This window comes from Microcaecilia unicolor, chromosome 7 (assembly GCF_901765095.1).
Source record: "Microcaecilia unicolor chromosome 7, aMicUni1.1, whole genome shotgun sequence".
NCBI classification, from domain to species: Eukaryota; Metazoa; Chordata; class Amphibia; order Gymnophiona; family Siphonopidae; genus Microcaecilia; species Microcaecilia unicolor.
In genome coordinates this window covers 104,005,742-104,026,246 of record NC_044037.1, presented here as the reverse complement: position 1 = coordinate 104,026,246, position 20,505 = coordinate 104,005,742, and positions in this window count along the sequence as shown.

Sequence of the window (20,505 nt, the reverse complement as noted above, 5' to 3'; positions counted from 1 at the left end):
GATTAGTTTGTCCATGTAGCTTGGTGATCCTCTTTCATTGTTCTTGCTGCTATTGTAAGTAAATAAGCAATCTATTTTTATAACACCCTTGGGTGTGGAGCTAGTCTTGTTATTATTTGGGCAGTATGAATTCGGTTCTATAAATAAAATGTAATACAATTGCTTTCCTGACACTACATTGTCTAATGCCAGAACATGGCAGAATCACATTCTTCTGTAATCTATACTAAGCGTCACGTTCTCAATAACACTCTAAAAAAAGTGTTATCTGTGTATGCCCCCCACCCCCTCACCCCATTCCCCTTCTTACCCCACCCCTTACCCCCCCCCCCCATCTACCCATGCCCAAAACCTGATTGACATGACTGTCACAGTAAAATTATATTTTGAATTGCAACAACATTGTAACCCCAAGCACCCTACTAAAGGTCAAAACTAACCGTAGTTTATGACATAACCAGGGAGAGCATATAAACTGTGCGTATATTAAAGGGTACAAGGAATGGATGCCCAAGTTCTCTCATGTTGTGTAAAATTGCCTTTCAGGCCACAAGAAATTTTATCATATTTTCTCACTTCTACACATATCTTTTTTCTAGATGCCAATTGTAGGAATATGTCAAGACCTCCAATTCCTGGCAAATGCCATCTTTGCTGCAAACAGCAATGTCAAGATCAACCTATCCATGTCTGGCGGTAGGACATCTTCCTCTAAAACACCCAGCAAACACTTCTCAGGTGCCCTTCTCCAATCTACTCCTGTCCATCCATGAACTTATCCTTTACCGCATCCAAGAAAACCTGTGCTTTGCTGCATAACCAGGGTATGCTCATAATCTTCCACATCTTCACAATTTCTCCAACAGCATCTTCCCATCCCTGTCCCTAACGTAAGACGTGCTTGTTTGACTGGTATCCAATAGAGAATGTTTGTTAAATGATATTGTATCTTGTCTGTAAGCTGTTACTAGAGAACATTTATGAGCATACAAATGAGTGCCCTTGTTCAAAAAGTATCCCCTTTAGGCCCTCCCAGCCATTGTTCTGAAGAGGCAATATGGTCCCCATAACCTGGTCCTGCAGAGTCCCCTAGGGCCACATAAACCCGAGAAAGTATCTTAATACTCCGCCCTCCCTTGAGTAAGATACTTTTCAGTGGTAACAGTTTCCTTTGTTAATTAATTTTCGCATCTTTACCTTGCCACAGATCCCTCATCTGAAAATACTGACTATCAGTTAACATCTGCAACTGCTACAGGAATAACATGGAACCACTAACAAAAAGATCCAAAGAGTAAACCATTCCTATATCATGAAGGCTCTTTGTTAAAACTCTAAAACTTGAAGTAGACATTGGACTGTATTCTGTCAGCTTGCTAAGCGGGTGAAGAATTCCTTGCACTCCCAATTCACGTTTACGGTGTAAATACTTTATTGATTTTGTTATAAAAGAGAAAGCAACAACAAGGAACACAACTGCACAAATACACAGCACAGCAAAATACAGCAATCAGGTACAAGTGCAAGAGAAAAAAAAAAAGGAAGAAAGGTGACACATAGTAGCTGAGGATATATTCAACAGACAGGATTGTTAATGCAGAGAAGACCAAGGAACGTGCAACTACTCTCAGCTCACTGTCGAGAGATAGGTCGCTAACACAGACCATTTTTCCTTAAACTTGACAAAACGTGGCTGTTTTGTAGCCAAATACATTTCAAATTTATAAGTTTGGAGCAACAGACTCCACCACTCCTGATGAGTAGCCACTGTATACCAACTGGACTCTTTCTTTATCACAGACTCCAACAGCCCTTGCTTGCCAGATCCCAACATCTGTTGTCTAGACTCCACTCCACTCAATACTGATGTTGAGGAGGCATTGGCAGTGAGAGATTTGAGAAACGACTTGGCCTCCTTTGGGTTGTTAAGAAAAAAAAGTCTTTTACCACTGCATGCTACCAGCAATCACTCGGGAAACCTTTTTCTTGAATCGCTTTCTTGTTAGGTCACAGCAACTTCTTCCTCCTTACCGTAACCAAGCTCATGTCCGGAAATATATATAGTTCAGCATTTTTAAATTTATAGATTTTGTCCTGCTGAGCCTGCTTCAAAGCCAGCTCAGTCTCGTGATACCTTAGTAATTTAACTACCATTACCCTTGGTAGCATTGTAGGATTGGGCTTGGACCGAAGTTCCCTGTGCGCCCTTTCAACTTCATAGGGTGGAGTTACCACTGTTGATGGAAAGGATGTCTTCAATAGTTTTTGACCATAAGCTATAAGGTTACTCCCCCTCTTATCCTTTTGGCAGGCCAATTATGAGCAGGTTGGAATGCTGATTCCTGTTTTCTTGATCCTCAATTTTGTCCTGCAACTCCTCCATCTTCTGCAGAATAAACACTCTGTCCTGCCCAATCCTGCTCCATTTCCATCACCCTGGCTTCCACTGTTTCCAGTCAGGCTGAGAAGACCTCTAACTTGTCTTCCATTCAGGATATGACCAAGTCTACTATTTCCGTATGTACTGTACTTTGATTATGGCAAAGAAGTGCATTATAGGTTAATTGAAATTCTTTAATGTCTCCATCTATTTTTCAGTGAACATGCAATTTGAAGTCTGAACAGAAATAGGAAAAATCAATGTGTTAATGGACAAAATCAGTTGGTGAAACATATTGCTGCATGGGAGCTTTTCTAAGATGTTTATAATTTGATGGGAGAGTATCCAAGCCATGCATTTCCTGTTCATTGGGCTAATTTATGATAAATAATTTACCTGAGTGTCCTAACAGGTGTTATGCTATATACAGAGCAGTATCTGTTATTGGATTTGGATTTTAGATTTCATCACTCACTTTTTCAAATTCAAGCTCAAGGTAAGTAACACACCCAAGAAGGCTTCCAATATTAAGTGTGTGTCTGAGGCAATGGAGAGTGAAGTGATTTGGCCAAGGTCACAAGGAGAAGTGTAATTTGAACCCTGGCTTCTCTAGTTCTTGGTCTACAACTCCAGTAGGCTACATCATCATTTAACTGCTAATTATATATATATATGCTGTGTTTTAATTGTACTCCTCTCTAATGTTGGTTTATGTCTTGCTTTTGAAATGAAAGGGTGAATTTAGAAGAGCTTACTCCAGTACTGATATTCCACATCTTTGAATTAGCATGAATCTATGGAACAATTTCTACCACAGTGGATGCACAGTGATGTGGAGTTTACCTTTTCTTGCATCTTTGGAGTTTGACAGACCTTTGGCAGATTTCCATTACTATGGCTTTCTTCTGTGGCTTGTGACACGGTGTCAGTGCTGCTATGGCACTTTCTTAAGCGATTGTGAAACCCAGCTTGGTTTTTATATTTATTATCAATAAAAGTATGAAATGTACAAATAAACAGTATTCATATCTTTTACAATATAAGAAACTCCCTCCCTCATCAACAGCCCCTCTCCCTTCCCTTTTCAGGATATTGCTGTAAAGAAACCAGTCAAGGTCTTTTTTTGAAAATTTGATATGAAAACACTAAAGTTTAAACACTGAAGAGGTACTTAGATTGTACTTACTTTTTGATTGGTTGCTGGACCACTCGCCAACATGTGTAATGTTTCGCAATCTTGCTCATTCTCAGATGTAGCTAATCATGAGATGGCAGCGGATCAAACTCTGATACAGCAAGATTCCAAAACATGCCACATGCGGTCCAGCAACCAGTCAAAAGCTACATACAATCTAAGTACTTCTTCAGTGTTTAAACTTTAGTGTTTTCATATAAAATTTTAAAAAAGAGAAGTGTAAATGTTGTTAGCGATTAAAATATGCTATTGACCGATGAGGAGGCAGATGAGTCAAGAGCAATGTAGCTCTTATGAAAGGAGTCACCACTGAGGTCACAAGAAAATGTATTAGGCAGAAGCCTGCTCTTTCATAAGAAGACATTTAAAAATTGTTCTCTACCAGAGATGGCATTAAAAAAAATCTCTAACCCTCACACCCATTTGTAATTTGAGCTGTTCGCTGTCTAGGGATGCTATCAGGCTTATTTTCGAAAGAGAAGGGCGCCCATCTTTTGACACAAAACGGAAGATGGGTGTCCTCCCTGGGTCGCCCAAATCGGCATAATCAAAAGCCAATTTTGGGCATCCTCAACTGCTTTCCACCACGGGGACGACCAAAGTTTACGGGGGCATGTCAGAAGCATAGCGAAGGCGGGACTGGGGCGTGCTTAACACATGGCCATCCTCGGCCGATAATGGAAAAAAGAAGGGCGTCCCTGATGAGCACTTGGACGACTTTACTTGATCAATTTTTTCTTGCGACCAAGCCTCAAAAAGGTGCCCGAACTGACCAGATGACCACCGGAGGGAATTGGGGATGACCTCCCCTTACTTCCCCAGTGGTTACTAACCCCCTCCCACCCTAAAAATATTTTTTTTAATATTTTTTGCCAGTCTCAAATGTCATACCTAGCTCTCTGACAGCAGTATGCAGGTCCCTGGAGCAGTTTTAGTGGGTGCAGTGCTCTTCAGGCAGGCGGACCCAGGCCCATCCCCCCTACCTGTTACTTTTGTGGTAATAAATGTGAGCCCTTCAAAACCCACCATAAACCCACTGTACCCACATGTAGGTGCCCCCCTTCACCCCTTAGGGCTATGGTAGTGTTGTACAGTTGTGGGGATTGGCTTTTGGGGGTTCAGCACCCAAGGTAAGGGAGCTATGCACCTGGGAGCAATTTGTGAAGTCCACTGCAGTGCCCCCTAGAGTGCCTGGTTGGTGTCCTGGCATGTCATGGGGACCAGTGCACTACGAATGCTGGCTCCTCCAACAAATGGCTTGGATTTGGTCGTTTCTGAGATGGGCGTCCTCGGTTTCCATTATCGCTGAAAACTGGGGACGACCATCTCTAAGGTCGACCTAAATGTTGACATTTGGGTGTCCCCAACCATATTATCGAAACGAAAGATGGACGCCCATCTTGTTTCGATAATACGGGTTTCCCCACCCCTTCGCGAGGACGTCCTCAGGAAAACTTGGGCACCCCGTTCGATTATGCCCCTCTATATAATGTTTGATATGGCTATAGGCAAAACTATTTCCCCCATCTACTCCTATCTTCTGTTGGATCTCATCAAAAGAAATAATGCATCCCTGTCCATGATGTGCACAAGCAAAGATAACCCTTTCTGCTCCCAGGCCACAAAGATATTATTATCCAGTCCAGGTATGAATGCCATGTTGCCTCTCAGTGTAATCTGATCAGTAGCAAAAGGAGTTCCCCCCAGACCTCTGATGAGGGATTTCCATACCTCTCATAAGGGTCGGGGGAGGAGGCTCCCAGGGAATTTGGGAACTAGAATTATGCAGCAAAGAGAGCAGATTATAGGGCACATAATAAGACTGTTCTATCTCTAGTGGGGTGAAATTTAACTTCAGAAACATCCAATCCCAGATGTGTCATAACAAACAGGCCTGATTATACATACGCAAGTTAGGTAGCCCTAACCCACCCTGGCTCCAATTCTCAACTAACAAGTTAAATTTTAGTTTTGGCTTTTTATTGGCCCAACAAAATTTGGAGAACTGGTTTTGTCTTCTCAAATCTCTTCTCAATAGGTGGAGCGGGTCAGTTTGGAGAAGATAGAGCCACTGTTGCAATATTACCATACGTATCAAGCTTATTCTCCCAGTCACGGAAAAAGGTAGGTCCCTCCACTTGGTTTCTCCCAACATTTGAGGAACATTTAATGCATATAAAGATGACACATCCATCGCCAATTGTATACCTAAATATTTAAAGGCTGTGTTGGCCCACCTAAGTGGCAAATTGGATCCCCAAGTCCGACGCATCAGTGCAGAGGGTGGTATAGCCTCAAATTTGGCCAGATTCAAGCGGACACTCGCATAATCCTTATACTCTTTAAACATTTCCTCCAAGGCTTCTAATTAATGCTCCGGGCTCGTAAGATGTACCAAGATGCCATCCACAAAAGCAGCCACCTTAAAGATGTGTGGGCCAATCCGTACCCGCTGTATGTCTGGAGACCCATGAATATCGTGAAGCAAAGGGTCCAAAGTTAATATAAATAACAAGGGCAAAAGGGGACATCCCTGTCTTGTGCCCCATTGTATGGGAATAGTTCTTGATTCTAGGCCATTAACTAGAATTTTCATGCAGGAGGAAGAATATAAGGCTTTGACTGTGGACGCAAAGCTTCCAGAGAACCCATAGCTGCTTAGAGTAGAATAGATAAAATCCCAGTGCACCCTGTCAAATGCCTTCTCTGTATCATAGCTAATAAGAAGGGAAGGAGAGAAGGCTTCCCCACCTACACTCTTCTAATGATGCTGGGATTTTTCTAAGTTATTTTTGTGATCGACTTCCCTTTTACAAAGCCCATCTGAGAATCATGAATTAAAGCTGGCATTATTCTGGCCAAACAATTCACTAGAATCTTGGCCAGTATCTTAACTTCCATATTCAGGAGCAAAATTGGTCTATAGGAATCAGGAAGAGATGGGTCCCTCCCTGGCTTCAGGAGGTGCTGTATTTAAAGGCCTGCAGTATAGCCTCTGCCTCCACCATTAAATTGAACACATTTGCTAACGGAGCTACATTCTCCTCTCCCGATAGCTTATAAAATTCCATTCTCATACCATCCTCCCCTGGAGCTTTCATCAAGGGTCTTTGCTTTATCACCCAATAAACTACTGCTGGCTGAATTCAAAAAGTCCGCAGCTGCTTGATCTATCTTGGGCAAGGGGAGACCCTCCATATGCAGGTGACCAGGCAGCCCTACATCCTGTGGGGCAGCATAGAGCTTCCTATAATATTCCTGAAAAATATTACAAATGTCCTTATCAGAGGGTTACCCTTCTACCCTCATATGCTTTAAGTACCAAGACTTGCTTTGGTCCCTCCCCGTTGGTAATCAGCTTAGCCAAAAGTCTGCCCCCTTTGTTGCCATGTTTGTAATGTTGGTACTTATAAACGAAAGAGAATCCACATATAGTGGAGAACTCAATAGATCCCACGGGTCGTGAAACAAAAAATAAAGAGGTGGGAAAAAAAGTCAGGCTATCCAAAGGATGGAACCAAATGTTTTTTTGTAAAAAAACAAAATTTATTAATCTTTAAACAAATAATGATATAATAATAACACATTAAAATTGACTCGACACAACGTTGTGTTTCGGCCGAAAGGCCTACATCAGGAGTCTTATTAGTCAAATTGAGATTAAGTATGATAATTCAAAAGTAATCTCGTAACGCAGCTAAAAGATTCCAAAGATCTGCAAGTGAGATCTTAAAAATGGTCTTAAAAAAGACCGTTATGCAAATGGACCATCTGTCGCGGTGATCTCAAAGGTAATGATGAAAGGAAATGATCATTACCTTTGAGATCACCGCGACAGACGGTCCATTTGCATAACTAATAAGACTCCTGATGTAGGCCTTTCGGCCGAAACACAACGTTGTGTCGAGTCAATTTTAATGTGTTATTGTTATATCATTATTTGTTTAAAGATTAATAAATTTTGTTTTTTTACAAAAAAACATTTGGTTCCATCCTTTGGATAGCCTGACTTTTTTTCCCACCTCTTTATTTTTTGGTACTTATAAACGGCCATTAACTTAGTCACCCACTGATGAAACAACCCATTCATAGCTATCTGGAGTTCCAGAATTCTTTGTTCATGAGTTTCTGAATGGGTTTTTACCAAAATGTTGATGTTCAACACGAAGGCATTGTTCTAAGTGCAAAATTTCACTATCTCTAGCCTTCCTGTGTAACTAGCATAGCTGATGATCTCCCCATGTAAGACAGCTTAGGCAAGAGGGTCATTCTCATGTGCATTATTGTGTGTTTTGTAGTCCTGTCAACACTGCAACAATTTTCCTGAAACTTCACATCCTGTTACAGTGCCAGAGGGACATCCAGTGGTTCCTCTCACCCCTAGCCCCTATGGGATGCCAATCCGCCCAAACCCACGCATAGTCTGAGACTGCATAAGGTCCTATTTCCACCTTTGAGATTCCAGAGAACAGTGTGGTGGAGAACAAGAGATACTCAATGCGAGATTGTGTCGAATGTGCTATAGGTAGATGGGAATAGTCTCTGTCTGTAGGATTCAGTACTCTCTTTTGTCCACTAGGCCCAGCTGCTGGCATAAATTAGGTAATCCCCTATCCAAGTTAAGTTTCTTTTTTAGGGTTGTGGAATCTATCAAGGTCAGGGTCCCAAACAGCATTAAAGTCTCATCCCATTCTAAGTAGGTGTGCACTGTGAGTGAGCAGACATGTGGTCACCTTTTTATAAAAGGCCCTATCAAATTGGTTAGGGGGCATATAAACTGCACAAAAACAGATCCTGACACACTATGGATACCTTATTAAATAGCACCCCTCAAGGTCAGCATCAAGAGTTTTAAAACTATCCACCACTCCTTTACGGATTAGGAGAGCCACTCCCCCTTTTTCCCCCTAGCCGTCACTGCTATACATTTCCTTACCCACCATTGCTTCAGCTTAGCACTTTCCTCAGGATTAAGATGTATTTGAAACAGTATAATGTCGGCTCCATGCCGTTGGAGCTGATGCAACATTTCTAAGCTTTTAATCAGGGAGTTTATGCCTCCCATGTTCCATGTTGCAGCCTTCACTTTATAACAAATCTAAATTGAGATATCCTCACAATTGTATCATATGCTATCATAGGGGGTGGGCTGTCCCAGCCTACAGCCTCCCCTAGTGTCCGCATACCATATCCTCTAGAAAACCTCTCTTTCCTGACAACATACAGTTTTATGAGTTGCAAACCAGAAGCACATAGACAATTCCCCATCATACATCACCCACCACCCCAGCCCTCCCCTCCAACTACCCTGAGAACAAACACCCCCACCTAATCCCCTCCCCCTCTCCAACCCCAGAATCCCACCCACCCTCCCCCTCCCCCATAATTCAGCAGCTCCAAATAAAGAGCCACCACATTAAATACCTACCCTGTCCCTGCAACTCCATACTTCCAAGATTCACGCTGTAGTCTCTCCCCTCACCCATCATCCAAACACCACTTGTGTCCCCAAAAGTCATATAGATGATCAACTGCGCAATTCCTGCAATCAATGAGCCACAGTGCGAGTTCAGTAGCCCAAAGAGGAGAGAACCCCCCAACACCATACAGCCTCCCATAAACTGTGCAGCTTGACAGGTCCACTACTCAGCTTCCCAAATGGAGGATGGATCCTAATAGCACCTCATCAGGGAACAAGGCAGGAACAGGATTGAGGGGAGGAGCCTGAGCATAGTAAGCACGGCAGAGGACTCAGTGACCATCGGCCCACTCCTGTACCATGCGGCTACAAAGATGAAACAGTCTGAGGCCCTACTTACATTGTCACTATCAACGTGCCCACAAAGTAAGGTCCCATCTCTCCACGCCAAAGAAGACACATTGTAGACTCCAAAATGTCTCAATTCTCTGATGGTAAAAATAATCAGTTTGTATTCAAAAGGAGTTAATAGACATGTATAGAAAAACAAAATGTTGGTAAATCCCGTGGAACTCAATCTGATGTGATAGTCTCCATTCCAATCTCCAGTATGCACTGTTAAAACATGAAGCAGCATCCAAGCTCACCCAGTGAGATTTAAGGTACAGTTCCACTAGGTGAGCCGTCTGCAGCCCATACAGAAAGCTCCTCGCTAACATCATGGTCTCGAACAAATGTGTTTGAGTTTGATAGGTAATATGGAGGTGGACTGGGTACAGCAAAGCAAAATGGATGTGGTGCTCGAATAAGCGGGAACAAACCAGTGTAAAACTGCGACACTTGGCAGCCACTTCCACAGAGTGGTCCTGAAAACATAATTTTATTTCTTCTCGTATGATAACGCTTTGCTACCCTGCAGTGCCTGCAAAATGACTACCTTGTGCACATAGTTTAAAAGTTTCAGGATGACCACTCTGGGATGCCCATTAGCCAGGTTCTGGGACCCCAGCCTATGTGCCCTTTTCACCCACAAGGGCCCATAATGGGTTGGGAGTGCCAGTTCACATGGGAGCCAAGCTTCCAGGAAACCTACAAGTTTGCTTTCCAAAACCAACTCTGGCAGACCTACCAATCTGAGATTGCTTCTCCTGGAGTGATTCTCCAAGTCTTCTAATTATTCTTGGCAGACAGCCAAGGTCTTTTGTAATTGGCCTGTGAGTTCTCGAGCTTCTGGATGAGTGGCGTAGCCACAGGTGGGCCTGGGTGGGCCGGGACCCACCCACTTAGGGCTCAGGCCCACCCAACATTAGCACACATTTAGCGGTAGCCGGTGGGGATCCCAAGCTCTGCCAGCTGAAGACTTCCCCCTGATGGTAACGAAAACGCTACTGTCCACAATACCAGCACCTGCACATGCTCAGCTTTCAGCGTATGCCTGCTACAGACTGCCAAGGTGGAAAGGAGTGTTTTTTCACCAGCTGAGATAATTTTTTTTGGTGGAGGGGGGGGGTGAAGGGAACACTTGGTGCCCATCCACTTCTTGCCTAGGCCCACCCAAAATCTGTTGTCTGGCTACGCCTCTGTTCTGGGCTCAGTCTTCTAGCTCTCCCGTTCTGTGCTAATATTGGGCAAACTCTTGACCAAGTTCCTCCAGTGTTCTCTGAACTTTCCCCTGTTTCTCCTCAAGTGGCAGCAATCTTTGATCCAACATTGCCTCCATCACAATGGCAACTTCTGCTGCTACCTCCGCAACCCATACAAGCTCAGTGAAGGCCCCACAGGGCTATGAAGAGCGTCCATCTTGTCTTCAGGTGCCCATGTCTGGTCTTTTTCCTTGCGTATCGTCTTAGAAGCCATCCTAGCAAGCCTGAAACCCCACACTGCTATCACTCACACCAACAATAGTCGGGCTGCTGTTTGCAGTAAGTGGAAGAAGGGTTTATACTATGATAATCAGGGTTTTAAGAGCAAGGCAGCAGGAGAAGGAGCGATCAGTGTCCTCTCTCCTGCATGGCATCATGTGACCTCCCTCAGCTTGGAGATGCCAACATTGTGAGTCTCTATCATGGACTGTGCAGACTAGATGGTCTCACAGTTAAATTTCAAAATGCTCACCAAAATGTGTTTTCAGCATAGGCACAGTTTCACTGAAGCCACTAGCGAATATTATCATCACATAAGTAGCTGATTCTATATTGCACAATCTTTATTTCTTTTATTTAGAAGTAAAAAAAAACCCTTGGATAATTTTGAGTTCAAATCTGTTTATTCATTTTTTTTTTTAGTCTTAGACTTTTTATGGAAGTTTTTTGTAAAGAAATCCTAAACAAAAATATAACAAAAACATCACGTCAAATAGAACCTAAGAACATATAACAAAAATGAGGCACTACAGACTGAGACCAACAATGTAGTCTTCCAGTTAACATTACTTATAGGATACCAAGGGCTTCTTTTACAAAGCCACGCTAGCGATTTCCATGCGGCAAATGAGAGGAAGCCCATAGGAACTGAATGGACTTCCTCTTGTTTGCTACGCAGGAATCACTAGTGCGACTTTGTAAAAGAAGCCCCAAATGTCCATAAATTTCCTAAAATTCCTATATTTAGGAGGCCAGCTGTTTCTCGTACCTATAAATTAAGCAAACAAATTCCACCAGAAATGAGAATTGACTATCTTGAAATGTTTTCAATTATTTAAATAAAACATGGAAAAGAAAATAAGATGATACCTTTTTTATTGGACATAATACATTTCTTGATTAGCTTTCGAAGGTTGCCCTTCTTCATCAGATCGGAAATAAGCAAATGTTGGTAGGTGACAGTATATATAAGTGAAACATCAAAGCATTTCAGTGACAATCTAACAGAATAAGGGTGGATAGGTGAGAGACAGAAAGAGGTGGGTAGATGAGGGACAGGGAGATATGCATGGAGATAGAAGGGTGACAAAGCAGTACAATTTTATGGTTTATAATGGGCTAGAAAACCCAGATCTTTGTTAAGTCCTGTCTGGTGAGTGTCAAAATATTTAATCATTCTGACTTCCAATGCCATACGTTCCTGTATTGTTTTAAAGTTCCCTTTCAGGATTCTTACCATGAAATCACTGGTACAGTGTTCTGGTTTTGTAAAGTGCTGCCCCACAGAGGTGACATCCTGCTTGGTACTAGCATTTTTCATATGGTGTCTGTGTAAATGAAATCTCTTCTTTAGCATCTGACTTGTTTCTCCAATGTATCAGCCTTCGTTGTATTTTTTACACTGAATGATATATACCACATTGGAAGATGAGCACGTGAAAGATTCTTTAATGTTGAATATTTTTCCTTTGTGAATGACTGTGGTGTCCTTTGAAATGTTTTGGCATAGTTTGCAGCTGGATATATTGCAAGGATGTGTGCCATTCTCTTCTTTTTGAGTCTGTGTTGGGAGCTTACTTCTAATTAGCTTGTATTTTAAGTTGGGTGGCTGTCGGAAGGCCAGCACTGGTGGGGATGGGAATATCTCTTTCAGCAATTCATCCTCCTGGAGTAGAGGCTGTAGATCTTTTATGATTTTTCTTAATTTTTCCAGCTCTGGGTTGTATGTCACTATAAGAGGGATTCTGTCTGTGGCTTTTTTTTTTCTTTGTACTGTAGCAGATTTTCCCTGGGTGTTTTGAAGGAGGAGGCAATATTCTTGGAGATTATTTTGGGGTTGTAGCCTTTCTGTTCGAAGGATGCAGTCAGGATTTTAAGGTGTCTGTCTCTGTCCCCTGGGTCAGAGCAGATACGGTGGTACCTTGTGGCTTGGCTGTAAATAATGGATCTTTTTGTATGTGAAGGGTGGAAGCTCGAGTTGTGGAGGTTCTGCATTTGTCTATGGGTTTCTTGGATCTGTCTGAACTCTTGGGATTCTGCACAGAATCTTGCTACTCTTTGTCCTTATCTCTTACTTGTCTTGTTTGTTTTGATTAGATTGTAAGCTCTGTCGAGCAGGGACTCTGTCTCTTCATGTTCAAGTGTACAGCGCTGCGTACGTCTAGTAGCGCTATAGAAATGATATAGCGCTATAGTAGTAGTAGTAGTTGTTGTTGTATATAGCCATCACTGATTGAGACTATGGTGTCCAAAAAATTGACTTTTTCTGGAGAGTAGTCAATTTTGAATCTGATTGTAGGATGGTATGTATTGAAGGAATTGTAAAATTGTTTCAGAGTTTATCCCCCCTCAGTCCAAATCATAAAAATGTCATTGATGTACCGGTAGTATTTTAGGGGTTTGGTCTGGTATGTATTCAGAAATGTCTCTTCCAGCTTAGCCATAAAGAGGTTGGCATATTGGGGTGCTGTCCTGGTGCCCATCGCAGTGCCCATTATTTGTAGATAGATATCATTGTTAAAACGGAAATAGTTGTAAGTTAAAATAAATTTGATTAATTTTGCAATAGTTTCTGGTGAGTATTGATGGTCCAGTGAGGATGATTTTAGGAGCTTCTCACATGCAGCTATGCCATCCGCATGGGGAATGTTGCTATATAGTGATTCTACATCCATCGTGACCAGAAGGGTGCTTGGTGGTAATTGCTTGATGTTTTTCAATTTATTCAGAAAGTCTGTGGTGTCTTGTATGAAGCTGTTTGTTATGTGGACGAGGGGTTTCAGAATTCCCTCTATGAGTCCAGATATTTCCTCCGTGAGTGTGCCAATATCAGATATGATTGCTCTGCCAGGGTTTCCAGGTTTGTGAGTTTTGGGTAGCATGTGCCCACAGAAGGCTGGTTTGGTATGAGTTTCTTCAGATGTGGCTGTACTTGTTTAGGAAATGTTCTGATAAGGTCTTTCAGCTGCTTTGTATAATCCTGTGTTGAATCCTCACTTAGTTTCCTGTAGTATGTATTGTCTGAGAGCTGTCTGTGCCCTTCTTCAATGTATTTTTGTGTGTCCATAATCGCCAATGAGCCTCCTTTGTCTGCGGGTTTGATGATAATGCGTTGATTATTTTGTAGAGTTCTTATGGCCGCTGTTTCTGGTGGAGTAAGATTGTAAAGAATTTTCTTTTGTTTGCTGGAAAGTTGTGATTTTACCCTATGTCTGAAGCTTTCTATGTAGTTGTCCAGCTTGTTGTTTTGTCCATCCTGTGGGGTGAAATAAGTGTTCTTTTGTTTAAAACTGTATTCTGGTCTGTTGGGAGTTCCTTTGTTGTGAAAATGTACCTTCAGGCGCATTTTCTGAAGAATTCTTCCAGGTCTGAGTATAATTGAATTTCATCCAGCTTACTGGATGGGCAAAATGAAAGTCCTTTGGAGAGTACAGAGACTTCATGCTGTGATAATTGATAGTTCAAGAGGTTTACTATCCCCATTTGATCTGTATCTCCAATAGTGTGATCAGTGGTTTGTCTGTAGGGTCTCTGCAGACTTCCCTGATTTCTTGGTTTGTTTGGGCTCCGATTTTCTCATACCTCAGATGGATTGGAAAGTGTATCCAAGTTTTCTGGGAATGTTTGTTCTGCAGTGCTGTTTCTGCTCCATGATAAGCTGTTTTTCTCTCTGTGATTCTGCAGGAGAGAAGATAGCTTTATTTCTTTTTTGCGGATAGCGATGTATTGTTTTTCTCCTTGGATGTTCTGCAGGGCCTCCTTAAGTTGGCTCATACGGTGTGGATGTAGTTCCTACATGTTCCTCATGATTTCATCCCTGTGGGTTTTTATCATTTTCTTCTTCTTGTAGAGTTGATGTATAAGTTCATTTCTTAGTTTATAACTAGTGCGTTTGCAGAGTTTCTCCGTATAGTCAGAATTGTAAGTAGTAGCCAAAGGATTTTTGATCCTCAGTCCTGTAGGAATGATGTCATTCTTCTTGCAGATTGTCAGAAAGTAAATATGACTGTTCACTTTTGTTTCTTTTTCCATAAGTTTGTTCATTTGCTTTTTCATGCGGCTGTATGCGGTATCTTCCATCTTGAGTAGAGAGGTGTGGTAGCCGTGTTAGTCCACTTTTAAAGGTAATCAATAGAAATAAAACAAAATAAACCATGAAAAAGAAAATAAAATGATACCTTTTTTATTGGACATAACTTAATACATTTCTTGATTAGCTTTCAAAGGTTGCCCTTCTTCGTCAGATCGGAAATAAGCAAATGTTGGTAGGTGACAGTATATATAAGTAAAACATCAAAGCATTTCAGTGACAGTCTAACAGGATGAGGGTGGATAGGTGAGAGACAGGAAGAGTCAGGTGGATGAGGCACAGGGAGATATGCATGGAGATAGGAGGGTGACAAAGCAGTACAATTTTATGGTTTCTAATGGGCTACAAAACCCAGATCTTTGTTAAGAGATTTAATTTACATAGACACCATATGAAAAATGCTAGTACCAATCAGGATGTCACCTCTGTGGGGCAGCACTTTACAAAGCCAGAACACTGTACCAATAGTACTCACTAATGTGGGAATCTCTTTGGTTGAGTTGGTCAGTTTGGTATCCAGTTGTTGGAGAGCTTCCCAAATGCTCTCAAGTGTAACCGTCTCCGGATTTGTTGGTAAAGCTCTAGGCTGAGTTTGCGGGTCCGAAGATCCCAAACCTCCGTTGGTTCGACTCTCCTCAGTTCCTCATTCCAGGGTTCCTCCAGGATCGACTTCCGATGGAGCAATCTCTGACTGGGAGAGGGATCCTACGGGTGGAGGCGGTGGATTGAGAACCGGAGGTGATAAGGTAACATCCAGCCCTAAGTCCCAAAGGTCTCCTCCCAAGGGGACAGCAGGGCGCCTCCCGGCATTTTGGTCTGGCGTCCTCACGGCAAAACTTTCAATGCTTCGCTGCAAGGGTGAGGAGGTTCTAACCGATGAGGCAGCGGTTCTAACCAAACCTTTCCACTTTTTATGAGGCATTTTTGAAGAGGAAAATCAAATTTAGCTCACAGCGTTCACAGGGAAAAGTTGCCGCGGGATTAACGTGTCGCCATCTTGAAACTCCGCCCCCAAAGCTTCCTGTCAATTCCATCTATAAAGGATAAAAATTGGATTCACAGAAAAATCGAACAGATTGAAAATTATAATCGCAGATTGAATTTACGTTTTCTGAATTTTCCTAAATTTGTGGGGACTACTCATCTTGATGCATTTAAGAAATACCTGATAGAAAATTTGAAATATTCCCCAGAACTTATTCCTCCAATCAATCGTATATATTATATTTCAAATAAGAAAAAAACAGATGCAGCTTTAGATATGGAGTTACAGACAAAAAAAAAAAAGAATCAAGAACAATTGAATCTGACTGATATTCTTGAATCATCCGTTTCTGAAATTTCTGATCGTATGACTTTAATAGCTTCCTTCATATTCGAACAAGATTTAGAAGCAGTCAAACGCTTATACTTCAGAAATTCACAACTTTTGTTTTATAGCGAAAAGATTTGGATATATATGGATGTTACAAAAGAAACTCAGGATAGAAGAAGAGTTTTTCTTACACTTAGAAAGGATGTGTTGGCAATAGGCGCTTCATTCTATCTTAAGCCACATTGAACCTGCAAATAGGTGGGAAAATGTGGGATACAAATGCAACAAACAAACAAATAAATAAATAATTACCCTTGTAAATGTGTAGTAAAATATATAGGGCTTAAATACATCTTCTTCGATCCAGAACATTTAAGAACCTTTGTAAGTGATAAAAAGTTGGGAACAGTTTGATATCATTGATTGAGATTAAGTTATAGAAAAATGTCTGAGCAGTGTGCTAAGCAATATTTGTGACCTTATACCTAAATGTTTATCTCCTGAATAATGATTATACTCCACCCCTAATCAGTGGTCTAAAGAAGACTAATAATAATTTTTCCAGTATTCTTTATTTTTCTTCTTCCTTTTTGCTGTAAATTGCAGAAATATTTAAGTCTGTTTTGCTTGTCAAGTGTTACACTTGTAAGGTAAATTTGTAAAATTTGCAAAATAAAAAAAGAGAGAGTAACTCTGACTTTTCCCAATTTTAATTTTATATCCCGATAGGGAGAAAAAGCATTCTATTGTTTGAAGAATCTGAGGAAAAGAAGATTCAGGGTTAGTTACATACAACAGAAGGTCATCAGCATAAGCTGAAACCCTTTTTTTCACTAACAAGGTTTATTGAAGAAAAATATTTTTATACCAATAACAACATAAACAATATCATACAAAAGAAAGATACAAAAGTCACCCTGTCCCCTCCTACCCACTCCCGCTTCCTTTCGCTCCTCGAAATCCTCCCAGTCTAGCGTAAGTTAAATATGTGCTTTACTTAAATAAGAATATATTCTCTGCCAGACCGATCCTGTCGTCATCTTTTCGATCAACAAACATAATGCAGTCTGTGGTGCCATCTAGTGATGGGTAATGGTGTAGTATCCTTCCATTAACTGCATATACATAGCACTTCAAAAGTAGACTCAACTCAAGATCTGCACCCACCTCCATAGGCGGTCGGTGGCCCAACTGTTTGGGGAGGCTAAAGGGGGCGGGGTTAGGGGTGGGGCCAGAGGCGGGGCTTACATCCATAACTGTCTGACAACAGAAAAAAATAAGTAAAAATAAGTCACAATTAATACCTTTTATTAAATTTAGATATCAAATATGTATCATATGTCAAAGAATAAAGTGGTTGCTCAAAGCATGTACTAACCACAATTGCTCAACTGCAAAACACTATGCACAAATTTGTGCAAAAACACACTCATAAACCTTACTGTACCGTAACACTGGGCAGACTCTAATAAACCAATATACCACCCATACGGAAAATGCAGACCGTCAACAATATGAAACAAGGGATCATATCACAATTCTCATGTAGAGCCACAATACACCCTTTTAGGGTGGAAAGTGTTCACAATGAGCTCCTTTTATGAACGACTATATGTAGATCCTTCAAGAGGTAGTGTGTCATGATTTAGGCTCTAAAACCCTTTCTGATGATTTGGTGCCACCTCAGTAAGGCCAATACACAATCTCTCCACTGCAAAACACTATACACAAACTTGTGCAAAAACACACTCATATAGCCTTACCAAACCATAACAGTACTAATTCCAAGGACAGGACGAGCTAAACCTTATGCGTGGAAAGGCAGCACTGTAATTACACGGGGCTCTAAATCTCCAGTGCACAACCTAGTGAAACAAAAACAAAAAACAAAAAGGGCTGAAAATACTACACGCTAGCAGAATACTGCACCTTGATCACACATGAAAAATACATGACACAACAGATATGAAGGCAAAATACTGAACTGGAAAGTTACCTCAAGAAGTCAGACTCAGCATGCAGCAATACTAGAAAAATTGAAATTTACATGCAAAACATCACAGATGCACATTTCCAAAAGCTGACATATTCCAGTTAGTAAATTCTGAATAAAATACTTTTTTCTACCTTTGTTGTCTGATCATTTAGTTTTTCTATTCGCTTTGGTCCCAGTGTCTTCTGTTTTATGCAGTGTCTTCTTTCCATTTGATATTTTTTCTCTCACCATGTCCACCATCCTCCTGTGTCCTTATGCGTCCTGTCTACCATCTGTAGCCATGTCCCTATCCAGCTCTTAAATTCAACAGTTTTCCCTCCATCCATACCCAGCATTTCTCCTCACTTCCCTCCATCCATGTGCATATACTTCCCTCCCCTCCAGCCATGTCCAGCACCTTCCCTCTTTCTCTCCTACCATGCCATCCAGTGTTATCCCTCTTTCTCTCTCCATCCTTCCACCCATTATCCTCTCCCAATCCTTCCGTCCATTGTCTTCCTCTATCTCCCCTTCCTTCTAGACAGTTCTCTCTTGACCCTTTTCCATTCAACATGTCCTATCTCACCCCATCCTTCCAGTGTCTTTCCTCTTTCCCTCCCTACCAGTTTCTTCCCTCCTTCCAGCATTTTTCCTCTTTCTCCCTCCTTTCATCCAGCCAGCATTTCTCAGTCTGACAGCTAGGGTCTCCCCCAGTTTCTCCCCAGCAGCTTCTCTCTCTCTCCTGCCCATGGCCCCTCTTTCTCTCCCCATCTCTTTCTGGCTCTCCCTTGCTTTTTTTTCCATGTCCCTGGCTCTCCCCTGCTCTTTTCCATGGCCCCTCTTTCTCTCCCCATCTCTTTCTGGCTCTCCCCTGCTTTTTTTTCCATGTCCCTGGCTCTCTCCCCTGTTCTTTTCCATGGCCCCTCTTTCTCTCCCAATCTCTTTCTGGCTCTCCCTTGCTTTTTTCCATATCCCTGGCTCTCCCCTGCTCTTTTCCATGACCCCTCTTTCTCTCCCCATCTCTTTCTGGCTCTCCCCTGCTTTTTTCCATGTCCCTGGCTCTCCCCTGCTCTTTTTCATGGCCCCTCTTTCTCTCCCCATCTCTTTCTGGCTCTCCCTTGCTTTTTTCCATGTCCCTGGCTCTCCCCTGCTCTTTTCCATGGCCCCTCTTTCTCTCCCCATCTCTTTCTGGCTCTTCCCTGCTTTTTTCCATGTCCCTGGCTCTCTCCCCTGCTCTTTTCCACGGCCCCTCTTTCTCTCCCCATCTCTTTCTGGCTCTCCCTTGCTTTTTTTCCATGTCCCTGGCTCTCCCCTGCTCTTTTCCATGGCCCCTCTTTCTCTCCCCATCTCTTTCTGGCTCTCCCCTGCTTTTTTCCATGTCCCTGGCTCTCCCCTGCTTTTTTCCATGTCCCTGGCTCTGCCCTGCTTTTTTCCATGTCCCCTCTTTCTCTCCCTATTGCTCTCTGGCTCTCCACTGCACTGGCCATGTCCCCTGGCTCTCCTTCTCTCCCCTCCTACCGTTTCCAGCCAGTGGACATGTTCTCTTCTCTCCCTCCGGCCCGAGCCTCTTTAGCTGACAGAAGAAAAAGAAGTGCGGAGCCGCAGCAGCGTTCAGACATGCGCTGTCGGCTCTGCCGGTCCTCTGCCCCCGGAACGGGAAATTGACGTCACGGGGCAGAGACCGGCAGAGCCGACAGCGCATGTCTGAATGCTGCTGCGGCCCCGCGCTTCTTTTTCTTATGCTGCTCTGAGAGAAGCGGCGGCAGCAGATCAGCTGCGTAGATGTCATTCCTGGCTGCCGCTGCTCAATAGAAGCGGCGGCAGCAGAAGATTTCGTCAGGAGTCTCGGCAGGGCCGCGGGGAAGGTCAGAGCTGGGCTGGGGAGGCTTAGCCTCCCCAAGCCTCTTATACGGGGCGCCTATGCCCACCTCCTTAGGTACATCAGTAGCACAGCCAGACCTGACATTTTGGCTGGGCCCAGAGCTAATATGGGTGGGCACTATATATATATCAAACTTGATCAAATATGTCTACTATAAATATGTCAACACACATAAAAGTACAATTACAGCAATGGGATATACTTTGCTTATAACAAATGTAAATGCCTGATTAAGCAAAACAGGAAGAAAGCCTTTCAAGTCTTTTCCCCTTCCTTTGGCTCTACTGCTTTCTCTCTATTCTGATGCTGACAAAATAAAATTGCCACAGTTTCACATTCTGCCAAGCAGAAACTCTCACCTGCTCGGTCACATGCAGACCACAAACC